Source organism: Nothobranchius furzeri, chromosome 1 (assembly GCF_043380555.1).
Source record: "Nothobranchius furzeri strain GRZ-AD chromosome 1, NfurGRZ-RIMD1, whole genome shotgun sequence".
NCBI lineage: Eukaryota > Metazoa > Chordata > Actinopteri > Cyprinodontiformes > Nothobranchiidae > Nothobranchius > Nothobranchius furzeri.
In genome coordinates, this window is record NC_091741.1 from 1,936,560 (window position 1) to 1,955,652 (window position 19,093).

The following is a 19,093-nucleotide window of genomic DNA, read 5'->3' on the forward strand; positions in this document are numbered from 1 at the left end:
CCTCGGGGCGCGTCTTGCTTGGGCCTCTCTCCTGGAGGCGCTCAGTCAGACCCAGTGGTGACACGTGGCAAGAAGCTCCTCGGGGCGCGTCTTGCTTGGGCCTCTCTCCTGGAGGCGCTCAGTCAGACCCAGTGTTGACATGTGTCAAGACGCTCCTCGGGGCGTGTCTTGCTTGGGCCTCTCTCCTGGAGGCGCTCAGTCAGACCCAGTGTTGACATGTGGCAAGACGCTCCTCTGGGCGCGTCTTGCTTGGGCTTCTCTCCTGGAGGCGCTCAGTCAGACCGAGTGCTGACATGTGGCAAGAAGCTCCTCGGGGCGCGTCTTGCTTGGGCTTCTCTCCTGGAGGCCCTCAGTAAGACCCATTGTTGACATGTGGCAAGACGCTCCTCGTGGTGCGTCTTGCTTGGGCCTCTCTCCAGAAGGCCCTCAATCAGACCCAGTGTTGACACGTGGCAAGACGCTTCTCGGGGCGCGTCTTGCTTGGGCCTCTCTCCTGGAGGGGCTCAGTCAGACTGAGTAGTGACATGTGGCCTGACGCTCCTCGGGGCGCGTCTTGCCTGGGCCTCTCTCCTGGAGGCGCTCAGTCAGACCCAGTGGTGACATGTGGCAAGACACTCCTCGGGGCGCGTCTTTCTTGTACTCCAATAAACAGCCCCTACAACCACAAAAAGGAATGGAGTCATTAGCACTTATGGTTTGTAAATGGCACCCAGAATTATGTTGCACGAAGCACAATTTCACATCATTCTGGGTTCATTTGTGTGAAAACAAGGTCCAATCATGCTGAAACGTTACAGGAAGGTAGAATCTATTGAGTTGTAAGTGATCTGAACGTTTCATGATGATAGCACTTTCCTAAGGGGGTCAAACCATGTCCCAAAGGTCACCGGATCTGGTGTCAATTTAAAGAAGTAGTCCAGTTACACATTTGTGTGCTTATAACTTGGCTTCTGAATGTCCTAGATAAGTCAGGCTTGTTTTAGTGTACTCCAATCAACAGCCCCTACAACCACAAAAAGGAATGGAGTCATTAGCACTCATGGTTTGTAAATGGCACCCAGAATTATGTTGCACGAAGCACAATTTCACATCATTCTGGGTCCATTTGTGTGAAAACAAGGTCCAATCAGGCTGAAACGTTACAAGAAGGTCGAATCTATTGAGTTGTAAGTGATCTGAACTTTTCATGATGATCGCACAATCCTATAGGGGGTGAAACCATGCCCCAAAGGTCACCGGGCCTGGTGTCACTTTAAAGAAGTAGTCCAGTTACACCTTTGTGGGCTTATAACTTGGCTTCTGAATATCCTAAAGAGGTCAGGTTTGTTTTAGAGTACTCCAGTTAACAGCCCCCATTACCCCAAAAAGGAATGGCGTCATTAGCACTTATGGTTTTTAAATGGAACCCAGATTTATGTTGCACGAAGCACAATTTCACATAATTCTGGGTTCATTTGTGTGAAAACAAGGTCCAATCAGAATGAAACGTTACAAGACGGTAGAATCTAGTGAGTTGTAAGTGATCTGAACGTTTCATGATGATAGCACTTTCCTAAGGGGGTCAAATCATGTCCCAAAGGTTACCGGATCTGGTGTCAATTTAAAGAAGTAGTCCAGTTACACATTTGTGGGCTTATAACTTGGCTTCTGAATGTCCTAGTGAGATCAGGTTTGTTTTAGTGTACTCCAATCAACAGCCCCTACAACCACAAAAAGGAATGGAGTCATTAGCACTTATGGTTTTTAAATGGCACCCAGAATATTGTTGCACGAAGCACAATTTCACATCATTCTATGTTCATTTGTGTGAAAACAAGGTCCAATCAGGCTGAAACGTTACAGGAAGGTAGAATCTATTGAGTTGTAAGTGATCTGAACGTTTCATGATGATAGCACTTTCCTAAGGGGGTCAAACCATGTCCCAAAGGTCACCGGATCTGGTGTCAATTTAAAGAAGTAGTCCAGTTACACATTTGTGGGCTTATAACTTGGCTTCTGAATTTCCTAGAGAGATCAGGTTTGTTTTAGTGTACTCCAATCAACAGCCCCTACAACCACAAAAAGGAAGGGAGTCATTAGCACTTATGGTTTATAAATGGCACCCAGAATTATGTTGCATGAAGCACAATTTCACATCATTCTGGGTCCATTTGTGTGAAAACAAGGTCCAATCAGGCTGAAACGTTACAAGAAGGTAGAATCTATTGAGTTGTAAGTGATCTGAACGTTTCATGATGATCGCACATTCCTATTGGGGGTCAAACCATGTCCCAAAGGTCACCGGATCTGGTGTCACTTTAAAGAAGTAGTCCAGTTACACATTTGTGGGCTTATAACTTGGCTTCTGAATGTCCTAGTGAGATCAGGTTTGTTTTAGTGTACTCCAATCAACAGCCCCTACAACCACAAAAAGGAATGGAGTCATTAGCACTTATGGTTTTTAAATGGCACCCAGAATAATGTTGCACGAAGCACAATTTCACATCATTCTGGGTTCATTTGTGTGAAAACAAGGTCCAATCATGCTGAAACGTTACAGGAAAGTAGAATCTATTGAGTTGTAAGTGATCTGAACGTTTCATGATGATAGCACTTTCCTAAGGGGGTCAAACCATGTCCCAAAGGTCACCGGATCAGGTGTCAATTTAAAGAAGTAGTCCAGTTACACATTTGTGGGCTTATAACTTGGCTTCTGAATGTCCTAGAGAAGTCAGGCTTGTTTTAGTGTACTCCAATCAACAGCCCCTACAACCACAAAAAGGAATGGAGTCATTAGCACTTATGGTTTGTAAATGGCACCCAGAATTATGTTGCACGAAGCACAATTTCACATCATTCAGGGTCCATTTGTGTGAAAACAAGGTCCAATCAGGCTGAAACGTTACAAGAAGGTAGAATCTATTGAGTTGTAAGTGATCTGAACTTTTCATGATGATCGCACAATCCTATAGGGGGTCAAACCATGTCCCAAAGGTCACCGGGCCTGGTGTCACTTTAAAGAAGTAGTCCAGTTACACCTTTGTGGGCTTATAACTTGGCTTCTGAATATCCTAAAGAGGTCAGGTTTGTTTTAGAGTACTCCAGTTAACAGCCCCCATTACCCCAAAAAGGAATGGCGTCATTAGCACTTATGGTTTTTAAATGGAACCCAGAATTATGTTGCACGAAGCACAATTTCACATAATTCTGGGTTCATTTGTGTGAAAACAAGGTCCAATCAGGCTGAAACGTTACAAGACGGTAGAATCTAGTGAGTTGTAAGTGATCTGAACGTTTCATGATGATAGCACTTTCCTAAGGGGGTCAAACCATGTCCCAAAGGTCACTGGATCTGGTGTCAATTTAAAGAAGTAGTCCAGTTACACATTTGTGGGCTTATAACTTGGCTTCTGAATTTCCTAGAGAGATCAGGTTTGTTTTAGTGTACTCCAATCAACAGCCCCTACAACCACAAAAAGGAAGGGAGTCATTAGCACTTATGGTTTATAAATGGCACCCAGAATTATGTTGCACGAAGCACAATTTCACATCATTCTGGGTCCATTTGTGTGAAAACAAGGTCCAATCAGGCTGAAACGTTACAAGAAGGTAGAATCTATTGAGTTGTAAGTGATCTGAACGTTTCATGATGATCGCACATTCCTATTGGGGGTAAAACCATGTCCCAAAGGTCACCGGATCTGGTGTCACTTTAAAGAAGTAGTCCAGTTACACATTTGTGGGCTTATAACTTGGCTTCTGAATATCCTAGAGAGGTCAGGTTTGTTTTAGCGTACTCCAATTAACAGCCCCTACAACCACAAAAAGGAATGGAGTCATTAGCACTTATGGTTTTTAAATGGCACCCAGAATTATGTTGCACGAAGCACAATTTCACATCATTCTGGGTTAATTTGTGTGAAAACAAGGTCCAATCAGGCTGAAACGTTACAGGAAGGTAGAATCTATTGAGTTGTAAGTGATCTGAACATTTCATGATGATAGCACTTTCCTAAGGGGGTCAAACCATGTCCCAAAATGTCACCGGATCTGGTGTCAATTTAAAGAAGTAGTCCAATTACACATTTGTGGTCTTATAACTTGGCTTCTGAATGTCCTAGAGAGATCAGGTTTGGTTTAGTGTACTCCAATCAACAGCCCCTACAACCACAAAAAGAAATGGAGTCATTAGCCTTTATGGTTTGTAAATGGCACCCAGAATTATGTTGCACGAAGCACAATTTCACATCATTCTGGGTCCATTTGTGTGAAAACAAGGTCCAATCAGGCTGAAACGTTACAAGAAGGTAGAATCTATTGAGTTGTAAGTGATCTGAACGTTTCATGATGATCGCACATTCCTATAGGGGGTCAAACCATGTCCCAAAATGTCACCGGATCTGGTGTCAATTTTTAAAGAAGTAGTCCAATGACACATTTGTGGGCTTATAACTTGGCTTCTGAATGTTCTAGAGAGATCAGGTTTGTTTTAGTGTACTCCAATCAACAGCCCCTACAACCACAAAAAGGAATGGAGTCATTAGCACTTATGGTTTGTAAATGGCACCCAGAATTATGTTGCACGAAGCACAATTTCACTTCATTCTGGGTCCATTTGTGTGAAAACAAGGTCCAATCATGCTGAAACGTTACAGGAAGGTAGAATCTATTGAGTTGTAAGTGATCTGAACGTTTCATGATGATAGCACTTTCCTAAGGGGGTCAAACCATGTCCCAAAGGTCACCGGGCCTGGTGTCACTTTAAAGAAGTAGTCCAGTTACACCTTTGTGGGCTTATAACTTGGCTTCTGAATGGCCTAGAGAGGTTAGGTTTGTTTTAGTGTACTCCAATCAACAGCCCCTACAACCACAAAAAGGAATGGAGTCATTAGCACTTATGGTTTTTAAATGGCACCCAGAATTATGTTGCACAAAGCACAATTTCACATCATTCCGGGTCCATTTCACAGAAAAAAGCTTCAATCAGGCTGAAATGTCACAGAAAAGTAGAATCTATTGAGTTGTAAATGATTCCTGTGATTTCATGATGATAGCAGATTCCTAAGGGCGTCAAATCAGGTCATAAAGGTCACCGGATCACTTGTTCCTTGAAGGCGGGGTTCCAAACACACATTTGGGGGCTTATTACTTAGCTTCTGAATGTCTCAGAGAGGTCAGGTTTGTCTTAGTGTACTCCAATCAACAGCCCTTATTACCCCAAAAAGGAATGGAGTCATTAGCACTTATGGTTTTTAAATGGCACCCAGAATTATGTTGCACGAAGCACAATTTCACATCATTCTGTGTGAAAACAAGGTCCAATCAGGCTAAAACATCACAGGACGGTAGAATCTATGGAGTTGTAAGTGATCTGAACGTTTCAAGGTGATAGCACTTTCCTAAGGGGGTCAAACCATGTCCCAAAGGTCACCGGATCTGGTGTCAATTTAAAGAAGTAGTCCAGTTACACATTTGTGGGCTTATAACTTGGCTTCTGAATGTCCTAGAGAGATCAGGTTTGTTTTAGTGTACTCCAACCAACAGCCCCTACAACCACAAAAAGGAATGGAGTCATTAGCACTTATGGTTTGTAAATGGCACCCAGAATTATGTTGCACGAAGCACAATTTCACATCATTCTGGGTCCATTTGTGTGTAAACAAGGTCCAATCAGGCTGAAACGCTACAAGAAGGTAGAATCTATTGAGTTGTAAGTGATCTGAACGTTTCATGATGATCGCACTTTCCTATAGGGGGTCAAACCATTTCCAAAAAGGTCACCGGGCCTGGTGTTACTTTAAAGAAGTAGTCCAGTTACACCTTTGTGGGCTTATAACTTGGCTTCTGAATATCTTAAAGAGGTCAGGTTTGTTTTAGTGTACTCCAATCAACAGCCTCTACAACCACAAAAAGGAATGGAGTCATTAGCACTTATGGTTTTTAAATGGCACCCAGAATTATGTTGCACGAAGCACAATTTCACATCATTCTGGGTTCATTTGTGTGAAAACAAGGTCCAATCAGGCTGAAACGTTACAGGAAGGTAGAATCTATTGAGCTGTAAGTGATCTGAACGTTTCATGATGATAGCACTTTCCTAAGGGGGTCAAACCATGTCCCAAAGGTAACCGGATCTGGTGTCAATTTAAAGAAGTAGTCCAGTTACACATTTGTGAGCTTATAACTTGGCTTCTGAATTTCCTAGAGAGATCAGGTTTGTTTTAGTGTACTCCAATCAACAGCCCCTACAACCACAAAAAGGAAGGGAGTCATTAGCACTTATGGTTTGTAAATGGCAGCCAGAATTATGTTGCACGAAGCACAATTTCACATCATTCTCGGTCAATTTGTGTGAAAACAAGGTCCAATCAGGCTGAAACGTTACAAGAAGGTAGAATCTATTGAGTTGTAAGTGATCCGAACGTTTCATGATGATAGCACCTTCCTAAGGGGGTCAAACCATGTCCCAAAGGTCACCGGGCCTGGCGTCACTTTAAAGAAGTAGTCCAGTTACAACTTTGTGGGCTTATAACTTGGCTTCTGAATATCCTAAAGAGGTCAGGTTTGTTATAGTGTACTCCAATCAACAGCCCCTACAACCACAAAAAGGACTGGAGTCATTAGCACTTATGGTTTTTAAATGGCACCCAGAACTATGTTGCACGAAGCACAATTTCACATCATTCTGGGTTCATTTGTGTGAAAACAAGGTCCAATCAGGCTGAAACGTTACAGGAAGGTAGAATCTATTGAGTTGTAAGTGATCTGAACGTTTCATGATGATAGCACTTTCCTAAGGGGGTCAAACCATGTCCCAAAGGTCACCGGATCTGGTGTCAATTTAAAGAAGTAGTCCAGTTACACATTTGTGGGCTTATAACTTGGCTTCTGAATGTCCTAGAGAGGTCAGGCTTGTTTTAGTGTACTCCAACCAACAGCCCCTACAACCACAAAAAGGAATGGAGTCATTAGCACTTATGGTTTTTAAATGGCACCCAGAATTATGTTGCACGAAGCACAATTTCACATCATTCTGGGTTAATTTGTGTGAAAACAAGGTCCAATCAGGCTGAAACGTTACAGGAAGGTAGAATCTATTGAGTTGTAAGTGATCTGAACATTTCATGATGATAGCACTTTCCTAAGGGGGTCAAACCATGTCCCAAAATGTCACCGGATCTGGTGTCAATTTAAAGAAGTAGTCCAATTACACATTTGTGGTCTTATAACTTGGCTTCTGAATGTCCTAGAGAGATCAGGTTTGGTTTAGTGTACTCCAATCAACAGCCCCTACAACCACAAAAAGAAATGGAGTCATTAGCCTTTATGGTTTGTAAATGGCACCCAGAATTATGTTGCACGAAGCACAATTTCACATCATTCTGGGTCCATTTGTGTGAAAACAAGGTCCAATCAGGCTGAAACGTTACAAGAAGGTAGAATCTATTGAGTTGTAAGTGATCTGAACGTTTCATGATGATCGCACATTCCTATAGGGGGTCAAACCATGTCCCAAAATGTCACCGGATCTGGTGTCAATTTTTAAAGAAGTAGTCCAATGACACATTTGTGGGCTTATAACTTGGCTTCTGAATGTTCTAGAGAGATCAGGTTTGTTTTAGTGTACTCCAATCAACAGCCCCTACAACCACAAAAAGGAATGGAGTCATTAGCACTTATGGTTTGTAAATGGCACCCAGAATTATGTTGCACGAAGCACAATTTCACTTCATTCTGGGTCCATTTGTGTGAAAACAAGGTCCAATCATGCTGAAACGTTACAGGAAGGTAGAATCTATTGAGTTGTAAGTGATCTGAACGTTTCATGATGATAGCACTTTTCTAAGGGGGTCAAACCATGTCCCAAAGGTCACCGGGCCTGGTGTCACTTTAAAGAAGTAGTCCAGTTACACCTTTGTGGGCTTATAACTTGGCTTCTGAATGGCCTAGAGAGGTTAGGTTTGTTTTAGTGTACTCCAATCAACAGCCCCTACAACCACAAAAAGGAATGGAGTCATTAGCACTTATGGTTTTTAAATGGCACCCAGAATTATGTTGCACAAAGCACAATTTCACATCATTCCGGGTCCATTTCACAGAAAAAAGCTTCAATCAGGCTGAAATGTCACAGAAAAGTAGAATCTATTGAGTTGTAAATGATTCCTGTGATTTCATGATGATAGCAGATTCCTAAGGGCGTCAAATCAGGTCATAAAGGTCACCGGATCACTTGTTCCTTGAAGGCGGGGTTCCAAACACACATTTGGGGGCTTATTACTTAGCTTCTGAATGTCTCAGAGAGGTCAGGTTTGTCTTAGTGTACTCCAATCAACAGCCCTTATTACCCCAAAAAGGAATGGAGTCATTAGCACTTATGGTTTTTAAATGGCACCCAGAATTATGTTGCACGAAGCACAATTTCACATCATTCTGTGTGAAAACAAGGTCCAATCAGGCTAAAACATCACAGGACGGTAGAATCTATGGAGTTGTAAGTGATCTGAACGTTTCAAGGTGATAGCACTTTCCTAAGGGGGTCAAACCATGTCCCAAAGGTCACCGGATCTGGTGTCAATTTAAAGAAGTAGTCCAGTTACACATTTGTGGGCTTATAACTTGGCTTCTGAATATCTTAAAGAGGTCAGGTTTGTTTTAGTGTACTCCAATCAACAGCCTCTACAACCACAAAAAGGAATGGAGTCATTAGCACTTATGGTTTTTAAATGGCACCCAGAATTATGTTGCACGAAGCACAATTTCACATCATTCTGGGTTCATTTGTGTGAAAACAAGGTCCAATCAGGCTGAAACGTTACAGGAAGGTAGAATCTATTGAGCTGTAAGTGATCTGAACGTTTCATGATGATAGCACTTTCCTAAGGGGGTCAAACCATGTCCCAAAGGTAACCGGATCTGGTGTCAATTTAAAGAAGTAGTCCAGTTACACATTTGTGAGCTTATAACTTGGCTTCTGAATTTCCTAGAGAGATCAGGTTTGTTTTAGTGTACTCCAATCAACAGCCCCTACAACCACAAAAAGGAAGGGAGTCATTAGCACTTATGGTTTGTAAATGGCAGCCAGAATTATGTTGCACGAAGCACAATTTCACATCATTCTCGGTCAATTTGTGTGAAAACAAGGTCCAATCAGGCTGAAACGTTACAAGAAGGTAGAATCTATTGAGTTGTAAGTGATCCGAACGTTTCATGATGATAGCACTTTCCTAAGGGGGTCAAACCATGTCCCAAAGGTCACCGGGCCTGGCGTCACTTTAAAGAAGTAGTCCAGTTACAACTTTGTGGGCTTATAACTTGGCTTCTGAATATCCTAAAGAGGTCAGGTTTGTTATAGTGTACTCCAATCAACAGCCCCTACAACCACAAAAAGGACTGGAGTCATTAGCACTTATGGTTTTTAAATGGCACCCAGAATTATGTTGCACGAAGCACAATTTCACATCATTCTGGGTTCATTTGTGTGAAAACAAGGTCCAATCAGGCTGAAACGTTACAGGAAGGTAGAATCTATTGAGTTGTAAGTGATCTGAAAGTTTCATGATGATAGCACTTTCCTAAGGGGGTCAAACCATGTCCCAAAGGTCACCGGATCTGGTGTCAATTTAAAGAAGTAGTCCAGTTACACATTTGTGGGCTTATAACTTGGCTTCTGAATGTCCTAGAGAGGTCAGGCTTGTTTTAGTGTACTCCAACCAACAGCCCCTACAACCACAAAAAGGAATGGAGTCATTAGCACTTATGGTTTTTAAATGGCACCCAGAATTATGTTGCACGAAGCACAATTTCACATCATTCTGGGTTCATTTGTGTGAAAACAAGGTCCAATCAGGCTGAAACGTTACAGGAAGGTAGAATCTATTGAGTTGTAAGTGATCTGAACGTTTCATGATGATAGCACTTTCCTAAGGGGGTCAAACCATGTCCCAAAGGTCACCGGATCTGGTGTCAATTTAAAGAAGTAGTCCAGTTACACATTTGTGGGCTTATAACTTGGCTTCTGAATTTCCTAGAGAGATCAGGTTTGTTTTAGTGTACTCCAATCAACAGCCCCTACAACCACAAAAAGGAAGGGAGTCATTAGCACTTATGGTTTATAAATGGCACCCAGAATTATGTTGCACGAAGCACAATTTCACATCATTCTGGGTCCATTTGTGTGAAAAAAAAGGTCCAATCAGGCTGAAACGTTACAAGAAGGTAGAATATATTGAGTTGTAAGTGATCTGAACGTTTCATGATGATCGCACATTCCTATTGGGGGTCAAACCATGTCCCAAAGGTCACCGGATCTGGTGTCACTTTAAAGAAGTAGTCCAGTTACACATTTGTGGGCTTATAACTTGGCTTCTGAATATCCTAGAGAGGTCAGGTTTGTTTTAGAGTACTCCAATTAACAGCCCCTACAACCACAAAAAGGAATGGAGTCATTAGCACTTATGGTTTTTAAATGGCACCCAGAATTATGTTGCACGAAGCACAATTTCACATCATTCTGGGTTCATTTGTGTGAAAACAAGGTCCAATCAGGCTGAAACGTTACAGGAAGGTAGAATCTATTGAGTTGTAAGTGATCTGAACGTTTCATGATGATAGCACTTTCCTAAGGGGGTCAAACCATGTCCCAAAATGTCACCAGATCTGGTGTCAATTTAAAGAAGTAGTCCAGTTACACATTTGTGGGCTTATAACTTGGCTTCTGAATGTCCTAGAGAGATCAGGTTTGGTTTAGTGTACTCCAATCAACAGCCCCTACAACCACAAAAAGAAATGGAGTCATTAGCACTTATGGTTTTTAAATGGCACCCAGAATTATGTTGCACGAAGCACAATTTCACATCATTCTGGGTTCATTTGTGTGAAAACAAGGTCCAATCAGGCTGAAACGTTACAGGAAGGTAGAATCTATTGAGCTGTAAGTGATCTGAACGTTTCATGATGATAGCACTTTCCTAAGGGGGTCAAACCATGTCCCAAAGGTAACCGGATCTGGTGTCAATTTAAAGAAGTAGTCCAGTTACACATTTGTGAGCTTATAACTTGGCTTCTGAATTTCCTAGAGAGATCAGGTTTGTTTTAGTGTACTCCAATCAACAGCCCCTACAACCACAAAAAGGAAGGGAGTCATTAGCACTTATGGTTTGTAAATGGCAGCCAGAATTATGTTGCACGAAGCACAATTTCACATCATTCTCGGTCAATTTGTGTGAAAACAAGGTCCAATCAGGCTGAAACGTTACAAGAAGGTAGAATCTATTGAGTTGTAAGTGATCCGAACGTTTCATGATGATAGCACTTTCCTAAGGGGGTCAAACCATGTTCCAAAGGTCACCGGGCCTGGTGTCACTTTAAAGAAGTAGTCCAGTTACAACTTTGTGGGCTTATAACTTGGCTTCTGAATATCCTAAAGAGGTCAGGTTTGTTATAGTGTACTCCAATCAACAGCCCCTACAACCACAAAAAGGACTGGAGTCATTAGCACTTATGGTTTTTAAATGGCACCCAGAATTATGTTGCACGAAGCACAATTTCACATCATTCTGGGTTCATTTGTGTGAAAACAAGGTCCAATCAGGCTGAAACGTTACAGGAAGGTAGAATCTATTGAGTTGTAAGTGATCTGAACGTTTCATTGTGATAGCACTTTCCTAAGGGGGTCAAACCATGTCCCAAAGGTCACCGGATCTGGTGTCAATTTAAAGAAGTAGTCCAGTTACACATTTGTGGGCTTATAACTTGGCTTCTGAATTTCCTAGAGAGGTCAGGCTTGTTTTAGTGTACTCCAACCAACAGCCCCTACAACCACAAAAAGGAATGGAGTCATTAGCACTTATGGTTTTTAAATGGCACCCAGAATTATGTTGCACGAAGCACAATTTCACATCATTCTGGGTTCATTTGTGTGAAAAAAAGGTCCAATCAGGCTGAAACGTTACAAGAAGGTAGAATATATTGAGTTGTAAGTGATCTGAACGTTTCATGATGATCGCACATTCCTATTGGGGGTCAAACCATGTCCCAAAGGTCACCGGATCTGGTGTCACTTTAAAGAAGTAGTCCAGTTACACATTTGTGGGCTTATAACTTGGCTTCTGAATATCCTAGAGAGGTCAGGTTTGTTTTAGAGTACTCCAATTAACAGCCCCTACAACCACAAAAAGGAATGGAGTCATTAGCACTTATGGTTTTTAAATGGCACCCAGAATTATGTTGCACGAAGCACAATTTCACATCATTCTGGGTTCATTTGTGTGAAAACAAGGTCCAATCAGGCTGAAACGTTACAGGAAGGTAGAATCTATTGAGTTGTAAGTGATCTGAACGTTTCATGATGATAGCACTTTCCTAAGGGGGTCAAACCATGTCCCAAAATGTCACCAGATCTGGTGTCAATTTAAAGAAGTAGTCCAGTTACACATTTGTGGGCTTATAACTTGGCTTCTGAATGTCCTAGAGAGATCAGGTTTGGTTTAGTGTACTCCAATCAACAGCCCCTACAACCACAAAAAGAAATGGAGTCATTAGCACTTATGGTTTGTAAATGGCACCCAGAATTATGTTGCACGAAGCACAATTTCACATCATTCTGGGTCCATTTGTGTGAAAACAAGGTCCAATCAGGCTGAAACGTTACAAGAAGGTAGAATCTATTGAGTTGTAAGTGATCTGAACGTTTCATGATGATCGCACATTCCTATAGGGGGTCAAACCATGTCCCAAAGGTCACCGGGCATGGTGTCACTTTAAAGAAGTAGTCCAGTTACAACTTTGTGGGCTTATAACTTGGCTTCTGAATATCCTAAAGAGGTCAGGTTTGTTTTAGTGTACTCCAATCAACAGCCCCTACAACCACAAAAAGGACTGGAGTCATTAGCACTTATGGTTTTTAAATGGCACCCAGAATTATGTTGCACGAAGCACAATTTCACATCATTCTGGGTTAATTTGTGTGAAAACAAGGTCCAATCAGGCTGAAACGTTACAGGAAGGTAGAATCTATTGAGTTGTAAGTGATCTGAACGTTTCATGATGATCGCACTTTCCAAAGGGGGTCAAACCATGTCCCAAAGGTCACCGGATCTGGTGTCAATTTAAAGAAGTAGTCCAGTTAAACATTTGTGGGCTTATAACTTGGCTTCTGAATGTCCTAGAGAGATCAGGTTTGTTTTAGTGTACTCCAATCAACAGCCCCTACAACCACAAAAAGGAATGGAGTCATTAGCACTTATGGTTTGTAAATGGCACCCAGAATTATGCTGCACGAAGCACAATTTCACATCATTCTGGGTCCATTTGTGTGAAAACAAGGTCCAATCAGGCTGAAACGTTACAAGAAGGTAGAATCTATTGAGTTGTAAGTGATCTGAACGTTTAATGATGATCGCATATTCCTATAGGGGGTCAAACCATGTCCCAAAGGTCACCGAGCCTGGTGTCACTTTAAAGAAGTAGTCCAGTTACACCTTTTTGAGCTAATAACTTGGCTTCTGAATATCCTAAAGAGGTCAGGTTTGTTTTAGTGTACTCCACTCAACAGCCTCTACAACCACAAAAAGGAATGGAGTCATTAGCCCTTATGGTTTGTAAATGGCACCCAGAATTATGTTGAACGAAGCACAATTTCACATCATTCTGGGTCAATTTGTGTGAAAACAAGGTCCAATCAGGCTGAAACGTTACAGGAAGGTAGAATCTATTGAGTTGTAAGTGATCTGAACGTTTCATGATGATAGCAAATTCCTATAGGGGGTCAAACCATGTCCCAAAGGTCACCGGATCTGGTGTCAATTTAAAGAAGTAGTCCAGTTACACATTTGTGGGCTTATAACTTGGCTTCTGAATGTCCTAGAGAGGTCAGGCTTGTTTTAGTGTACTCCAATCAACAGCCCCTACAACCACAAAAAGGAATGGAGTCATTAGCACTTATGGTTTGTAAATGGCACCCAGAATTATGTTGCACGAAGCACAATTTCACATCATTCTGGGTCCATTTGTGTGAAAACAAGGTCCAATCAGGCTGAAACGTTACAAGACGGTAGAATCTAGTGAGTTGTAAGTGATCTGAACGTTTCATGATGATATCACTTTCCTAAGGGGGTCAAATAATGTCCCAAAGGTCACCGGATCTGGTGTCAATTTAAAGAAGTAGTCCAGTTACACATTTGTGGGCTTATAACTTGGCTTCTGAATGTCCTAGTGAGATCAGGTTTGTTTTAGTGTACTCCAATCAACAGCCCCTACAACCACAAAAAGGAATGGAGTCATTAGCACTTATGGTTTTTAAATGGCACCCAGAATAATGTTGCACGAAGCACAATTTCACATCATTCTGGGTTCATTTGTGTGAAAACAAGGTCCAATCATGCTGAAACGTTACAGGAAAGTAGAATCTATTGAGTTGTAAGTGATCTGAACGTTTCATGATGATAGCACTTTCCTAAGGGGGTCAAACCATGTCCCAAAGGTCACCGGATCTGGTGTCAATTTAAAGAAGTAGTCCAGGTACACATTTGTGGGCTTATAACTTGGCTTCTGAATGTCCTAGAGAAGTCAGGCTTGTTTTAGTGTACTCCAATCAACAGCCCCTACAACCACAAAAAGGAATGGAGTCATTAGCACTTATGGTTTGTAAATGGCACCCAGAATTATGTTGCACGAAGCACAATTTCACATCATTCAGGGTCCATTTGTGTGAAAACAAGGTCCAATCAGGCTGAAACGTTACAAGAAGGTAGAATCTATTGAGTTGTAAGTGATCTGAACTTTTCAGGATGATCGCACAATCCTATAGGGGGTCAAACCATGTCCCAAAGGTCACCGGGCCTGGTGTCACTTTAAAGAAGTAGTCCAGTTACACCTTTGTGGGCTTATAACTTGGCTTCTGAATATCCTAAAGAGGTCAGGTTTGTTTTAGAGTACTCCAGTTAACAGCCCCCATTACCCCAAAAAGGAATGGCGTCATTAGCACTTATGGTTTTTAAATGGAACCCAGAATTATGTTGCACGAAGCACAATTTCACATAATTCTGGGTTCATTTGTGTGAAAACAAGGTCCAATCTGGCTGAAACGTTACAAGACGGTAGAATCTACTGAGTTGTAAGTGATCTGAACGTTTCATGATGATAGCACTTTCCTAAGGGGGTCAAATCATGTCCCAAAGGTCACCGGATCTGGTGTCAATTTAAAGAAGTAGTCCAGTTACACATTTGTGGGCTTATAACTTGGCTTCTGAATGTCCTAGTGAGATCAGGTTTGTTTTAGTGTACTCCAATCAACAGCCCCTACAACCACAAAAAGGATTGGAGTCATTAGCACTTATGGTTTTTAAATGGCACCCAGAATAATGTTGCACGAAGCACAATTTCACATCATTCTGGGTTCATTTGTGTGAAAACAAGGTCCAATCAGGCTGAAACGTTACAGGAAGGTAGAATCTATTGAGTTGTAAGTGATCTGAACGTTTCATGATGATAGCACTTTCCTAAGGGGGTCAAACCATGTCCCAAAGGTCACCGGATCTGGTGTCAATTTAAAGAAGTAGTCCAGTTACACATTTGTGGGCTTATAACTTGGCTTCTGAATGTCCTAGAGAGGTCAGGCTTGTTTTAGTGTACTCCAATCAACAGCCCCTACAACCACAAAAAGGAATGGAGTCATTAGCACTTATGGTTTGTAAATGGCACCCAGAATTATGTTGCACGAAGCACAATTTCACATCATTCTGGGTCCATTTGTGTGTAAACAAGGTCCAATCAGGCTGAAACGCTACAAGAAGGTAGAATCTATTGAGTTGTAAGTGATCTGAACGTTTCATGATGATCGCACTTTCCTATAGGGGGTCAAACCATTTCCAAAAAGGTCACCGGGCCTGGTGTCACTTTAAAGAAGTAGTCCAGTTACACCTTTGTGGGCTTATAACTTGGCTTCTGAATATCTTAAAGAGGTCAGGTTTGTTTTAGTGTACTCCAATCAACAGCCTCTACAACCACAAAAAGGAATGGAGTCATTAGCACTTATGGTTTTTAAATGGCACCCAGAATTATGTTGCACGAAGCACAATTTCACATCATTCTGGGTTCATTTGTGTGAAAACAAGGTCCAATCAGGCTGAAACGTTACAGGAAGGTAGAATCTATTGAGTTGTAAGTGATCTGAACGTTTCATGATGATAGCACTTTCCTAAGGGGGTCAAACCATGTCCCAAAGGTCACCGGATCTGGTGTCAATTTAAAGAAGTAGTCCAGTTACACATTTGTGAGCTTATAACTTGGCTTCTGAATGTCCTAGAGAGATCAGGTTTGTTTTAGTGTACTCCAATCAACAGCCCCTACAACCACAAAAAGGAATGGAGTCATTAGCACTTATGGGTTGTAAATGGCAGCCAGAATTATGTTGCACGAAGCACAATTTCACATCATTCTCGGTCCATTTGTGTGAAAACAAGGTCCAATCAGGCTGAAACGTTACAAGATGGTAGAATCTATTGAGTTGTAAGTGATCTGAACGTTTCATGTTGATAGCACTTTCCTAAGGGGGTCAAACCATGTCCCAAAGGTCACCGGGCCTGGTGTCACTTTAAAGAAGTAGTCCAGTTACAACTTTGTGGGCTTATAACTTGGCTTCTGAATATCCTAAAGAGGTCAGGTTTGTTTTAGTGTACTCAAATCAACAGCCCCTACAACCACAAAAAGGACTGGAGTCATTAGCACTTATGGTTTTTAAATGGCATCCAGAATTATGTTGTACGAAGCACAATTTCAAATCATTCGGGGTCCATTTGTGTGAAAACAAGGTCCAATCAGGCTGAAACGTTACAGGAAGGTAGAATCTATTGCGTTGTAAGTGATCTGAACGTTTCATGCTGATAGCACTTTCCTAAGGAGGTCAAACTATGTCCCAAATGTCACCAGATCTGGTGTCAATTTAAAGAAGTAGTCCAGTTACACATTTGTGGGCTTATAACTTGGCTTCTGAATGTCCTAGAGAGATCAGGTTTAATTTAGTGTACTCCAATCAACAGCCCCTACAACCACAAAAAGGAATGGAGTCATTAGCACTTATGGTTTGTAAATGGCACCCAGAATTATGTTGCACGAAGCACAATTTCACATCATTCTGGGTTCATTTGTGTGAAAACAAGGTCCAATCAGGCTGAAACGTTACAGGAAGGTAGAATCTATTGAGTTGTAAGTGATCTGAACGTTTCATGATGATAGCACTTTCCTAAGGGGGTCAAACCATGTCCCAAAGGTCACCGGATCTGGTGTCAATTTAAAGAAGTAGTCCAGTTACACATTTGTGGGCTTATAACTTGGCTTCTGAATGTCCTAGAGAGGTCAGGCTTGTTTTAGTGTACTCCAATTAACAGCCCCTACAACCACAAAAAGGAATGGAGTCATTAGCACTTATGGTTTGTAAATGTCACCCAGAATTATGTTGCACGAAGCACAATTTCACATCATTCTGGGTCCATTTGTGTGAAAACAAGGTCCAATCAGGCTGAAACGTTACAGGAAGGTAGAATCTATTGAGTTGTAAGTGATCTGAACGTTTCATGATGATCGCACATTTCTATAGGGGGTCAAACCATGTCCCAAAGGTCACCGGGCCTGGTGTCACTTTAAAGAAGTAGTCCAGTTACACCTTTGTGGGCTTATAACTTGGCTTCTGAATATCCTAAAGAGGCCAGGTTTGTTTTAGCGTACTCCAATCAACAGCCTCTACAACCACAAAAAGGAATGGAGTCATTAGCACTTATGGTTTGTAAATGGCACCCAGAATTATGTTGCACGAAGCACAATTTCACATCATTCTGGGTCCATTTGTGTCAAAACAAGGTCCAATCAGGCTGAAACAGTACAGGAAGGTAGAATCTATTGAGTTGTAAGTGATCTGAACGTTTCATGATGATAGCACATTCCTATAGGGGGTCAAACTATGTCCCAAAGGTCACCGGATCTGGTGTCAATTTAAAGAAGTAGTCCAGTTACACATTTGTGGGCTTATAACTTGGCTTCTGGATGTCCTAGAGAGATCAGGTTTGTTTTAATGTACTCCAACCAACAGTCCCTACAACCACAAAAAGAAATGGAGTCATTAGCACTTATGGTTTGTAAATGGCACCCAGAATTATATTGCACGAAGCACAATTTCACATCATTCTGGGTCCATTTGTGTGAAAACAAGGTACAATCAGGCTGAAACGTTACAAGAAGGTAGAATCTATTGAGTTGTAAGTGATCTGAACGTTTCATGATGATCGCACATTCCTATAGGGGGTCAAACCATGTCCCAAAGGTCACCGGGCCTGGTGTCACTTTAAAGAAGTAGTCCAATTACACCTTTGAGGGCTTATAACTTGGTTTCTGAATGTCCTAGAGAGATCAGGTTTGTTTTAGTATACTCCAATCAACAGCCGTTACAACCACAAAAAGGAATGGAGTCATTAGCACTTATGGTTTTTAAATGGCACCCAGAATTATGTTGCACGAAGCACAATTTCACATCATTCTGGGTTAATTTGTGTGAAAACAAGGTACAATCAGGCTGAAACGTTACAGGAAGGTAGAATCTATTGAGTTGTAAGTTATCTGAACGTTTCATGATGATAGTACTTTCCTAAGGGGATCAAACCATGTCCCAAATGTCACCGGATCTGGTGTCAATTTAAAGAAGTAGTCCAGTTACACATTTGTGGGCTTATAACTTGGCTTCTGAATGTCCTAGAGAGATCAGGTTTGTTTTAGTGTACTCCAATCAACAGCCCCTACAACCACAAAATGGAATGGAGTAATTAGCACTTATGGTTTGTAAATGGCACCCAGAATTATGCTGCACGAAGCACAATTTCACAACATTGTGGGTCCATTTGTGTGAAAACAAGGTCCAATCAGGCTGAAACGTTACAGGAACGTAGAATCTATTGAGTTGTAAGTGATCTGAACGTTTCATGATGATCGCACATTCCTATAGGGGGTCAAACCATGTCCCAAAGGTCACCGGGCCTGGTGTCACTTTAAAGAAGTAGTCCAGTTACACCTTTGTGAGCTAATAACTTGGCTTCTGAATATCCTGAAGAGGCCAGATTTGTTTTAGTGT